The following is a 4,318-nucleotide window of genomic DNA, read 5'->3' as shown; positions in this document are numbered from 1 at the left end:
TATAAAACCATGTAGTAAAATCGAGAAGTTCACTTGAATACTGGGCGATTGTCAAAAATCAAATATGGTTTTGCAATTCCATATTGGAATATAAAACGTTGATAACAAAGATAAAGACCTAGTTTCTTGTCAATTTTACAGACAAGGAAATGCCACTACCGAAAATAACGCGGCCCAGACGAGCGAGGTTATGGAAATATATAAATGAAAATTTGATAAGTTTTTCAGAAACAAAGAGATAAATTGTGCATAAATAGTGTAAACATTTTAAGTGTACTCTTAATATGAGAGAATGTCTATATGAATTGTATTACTCATTTGTTGCCATTTAGTTTATACATTTCCATGCACGAATCTCAAGAACAATATTAGAAACATATAGAAAATGTTAGTTTTTCCTTCAGTCCGGATAATACGCACTTGTACATGCCGTTGGATGAATCCAGTTCAAAGTCCGATGTACACTACCAGAATGTTAAAAAAGGTACAAGCATTGTTTACACATGCGCAATTTTTTTTCTATCAACATCATTCTATTGAACATGTAAGTTAATGTTACATGGGCTGGCCTTATGGTTTCAGGAGGGTGAAAGAGCTTAAATTGATAATACTATGTTTTCATACAAATATACAATGAGTTTGCCACACTCGCTTCTAATGGAAACATAAACGTATCAACTAAACGCCGTTTTCCTTTGGTTTGAAGAAGATCCCGTTTACAACAACACAGTCCTGAAGAACTCAGCGCAGACAGGGCTTTAAGTGAATCATCGAAACGCCATACAGGATAATCTCACAAGTGGCGCCATTAGATATAAATAGACTAATTTCACTCTGTTATTATTGTCATTAAAATGCTTAGTCACCATCAAAATGCGAGTGCAATTATATACTTACAGCAAGCAACAACATACGCATGAACACTTTTGTAAAAGTTATTCATTTAGGTGAATAAGGGATGAGAGATAATTTCAAGGCAGATGATTATAAAATGTTAATTGCAATTCCTCCTTAATTAATATCAAGTGAGCGATCACATGCTGTTGATTTGCTATTGTTTCATAGTATTATCCTTGATACTTATACACTATATCTCTTTATTTCACAATGTAATTTAAAAATAATCAGGAAATTCTGAAAGTACTAAGATCAATACATTCAGTAATTTAACCATTACACACACGCTGTGTCTACAGCTCAATATGGACAATATGGACGTTTGATGTGTGTTGGTTTCTATGTAACTGAACTTGACCTAGTGCGAGATTTACTAAGGGTCGGTATAGTTCTAGTCTATGGTTAAAGTACTTTCGGTTAAACGACCTTTTCATCTTAGGTCACTCCAAAGTAGCTTTTCTAGAGCACCGTAATGCGAGTATTTCACTTTCGTACCCATGCTACAAAACTTCCGCGTGCGAAATAACCTTTGGACCGTTTTTGTATTGATATTGCTATATTGATATATATATATAAAACCAGTCATTCGAACTGAAACATAATTAGGTAATTTGTATATAACGCTAAAAAAGGTTTTGCCACCGTCAAGTTAGGCGATTCGTGCGTGTTTGTATCAATGCTATAAAACATTCGAATTTGAAATATACTCGTTACCATTTATGTTACTGTCGAGTGTCAAAGTATGTTTGATTTAACACTTGTTTTACCTGGTTCGCTCATGGCGCAGTTCCTGCTGTCACTATTAGAATGCCTTTAATTCCAATCCTTTTATTTCATGATTCCCGGTGGTTTATTAAAATGTAACGATGTATTATATTCCGTTCAACTCGTTTTTCAAAATGCAATTGCAAAGTTTATATTATTTAGCCCGTTTCATTGTACAATACAAACATAAACGCTTAACCTGGTGTGAAGGCATAATACATGTAATGCATTTTCACATTTTCGATATGACTATATTAAGCAATTTTTTGCGCGAATTGTCCAATTATATATCAATTTATTGTTGTTTTTAATAAATTGCTCACGTGAAAATTGAAGTAAATGAGTTTGTTTAGTGTAAATGTCGCAGTATTTTTCATCTCGTAAACACTAGAAATAAATATTACAATCGTAAAGCCAATTCCGTTACAAGGGCCGCCACAATGTATGCAATAGCAGGATTGAGAATAGTTTCTAATGATCAGTTTTTGTAAATAAACACAACTACTTAAGACATCAGATGATTATTTTTAATATCCATATTTATACCCGCTATTGATCGTGAGAACTATATAGGAATAACAGGCATATGCACAAATATGTAATTCTTGTTTTATCTATTTCTTGAAAAAAATACTGCAAGGATGTTAGTATATTAGACTATTTTATACAAAAATATCCATATTTCACACGTTTATATAGTTAATGTTAACATGTATTTATGCTATTATTGCATTGGGACCGTATACGTTTTGAAAATACAATTGACAAAAGCGAACAAGACATTACGGACCATGAGCCAAGTAAGAAAGAACTATATGCCGATATGAAATCAAAATCAAAATGGACAAACGGGACATTGCACGCAAATGCTATCATGACACGTTTTTATGCAGGGGGGAATTATGTGACCGTTGGTTTTACGACGTTTCTCGCTAATCGATTGGCGTCGGCCCATGTGAGAGTTCAAGTCTTGTTCAGGTTATAGGGTATAGTGATCATATAATATATTTCTTTTACATTATGATGGGCTGAAGTCTGCAATTAAATTCTATGTATCGATTTCAATTTAGTGTTAAATGATACTAACCTTTCTGTGTTTGTAACACAAAAATAAATTGTTTTATTTAATATCTAATTTTGGAATAGGTTTTTTAAAATATTTATTAACACTAGTGATATATTAACAAGTCAACTTAAATTGTAACTGTTGTTTGAAATGTGAATGTACGATCTAAAGTTTGATACAGTTCCGTATTTTAATTTACAAGAGCCTCTAATATGCAGAGGCTACAAACAAGAATAGTCCAACGAATATTTCCCACAGAATCTCTGTTATATAAAATGAAAATGACTCATCTTATATATAGAATGAACATTGTTGTAAGTGAATTGCGTGCATTTGGTAAATGTTGTAATGAAAGAAACATTTTTTTTTTGGTTTAGGTGTGGTGAAAAATATTACAACGTATAATACAAATATAAATGTTGATTTCAAATTTGTCAAAATCAATATGTTTGGTTTATATGGGTCTGTAAACATTATTTTTCTGTTCGATGCAATTTTTCAAGAGTTCTAGAATATATATTATCCTTTGAAACAGTATTTGGTTTCAATACAGCTTTAGTCTTGCATGGGGAATTTATTTTAACACAAAATTTTCATATACAATATATAATCTGACAATTGTTGGACTGTTTCTTTCATTACTACATTTTGCTTTTATTGAAATGAAAAAAGTGTGTATAAAGTACATGTAATATAGATGTAAGATATATATTTTTTTTATTTTCATGTTTCATTTCTTTTTCTGTTTTATTTTTACATTCACAGATATTGTTTCAACATTACTCAAATGGTTAAACTGAAATATTTTCAGGCGTTTCTTCTGTTGTTTTACCCTTTATCATTCACATGTATTAATAAAGAAACAATTTGTTTCACTATTTTCATAATTATAAGTACTGATTATAGCATGATTATTTTTTATGTTTTTGTATAACTTGGAAGTATGTTTTTGAATGAATAAATGACCTTTCTATGAAATAAAATCTGTCTTTGCAATGGAAAGATGTGGGTAAAAAAAGAAAGGAACTGAGCAAAAAATGATATGCCAAGATATCAATATGATTTAAAAAAAAATATTTTTCCTATTTGATGATACTCAAAAACACTTCGTTTTGTAGCTGGTACTAATAACAACAGAAGAACATATACATGTATAAATGTATGAAAAATACCGGGAACAGCTCATTATTGAATAGCTCATTTACAGTAATATGCACAATAATATTGTTGCACTCTGATTTCTGCCTTTCTACTTAAACAATAGCAACATCGAGTAATAAAGCTACAAATTAGTTTCGGCCTAAAATAATTGAGCTTAGCCCTTTCAAACTTAAGGCTGCATTGGGCTACGTTTAGCTTTTTGACAAATAGTTTGCTGGATTGCTGGACAAGTCTTAATACACAAGCTGTACACGTTCATCCTTATTCTGAAGGTTCAATCATTTACAGTGAAGATGTTGATACTTATACTCGAAAATGATACCAATGTAGAAGGTATGCTCTTGCAAATTCATCCTTTATTCGTCAAGCCTGTCTAGCGTAGGCAGGTCCTGTTACCCAATGTAATTGGCCATCCTGATAAATAGCTTG

The 4,318-nt window shown here is 31.4% G+C and overlaps 1 protein-coding gene across 1 annotated transcript in view; it reads left to right on the top strand.

The window, feature by feature from the left end:
• The window catches only part of LOC128235678 (uncharacterized), a 5,828-nt gene extending 5,366 nt beyond the window's left edge, over positions 1-462 (top strand). Inside the window, exon 6 of the mRNA XM_052950481.1 lies at positions 405-462. The gene's annotated coding sequence lies outside the window, so the exon portion shown is untranslated. The remainder of the gene's footprint in view (positions 1-404) is intronic.
• Positions 463-4,318: the final 3,856 nt, after the last annotated feature.

This window comes from Mya arenaria, chromosome 5, assembly GCF_026914265.1.
Source record: "Mya arenaria isolate MELC-2E11 chromosome 5, ASM2691426v1".
Classification (NCBI taxonomy): Eukaryota; Metazoa; Mollusca; class Bivalvia; order Myida; family Myidae; genus Mya; species Mya arenaria.
This window is presented reverse-complemented; position numbering and strand designations above follow the sequence as displayed.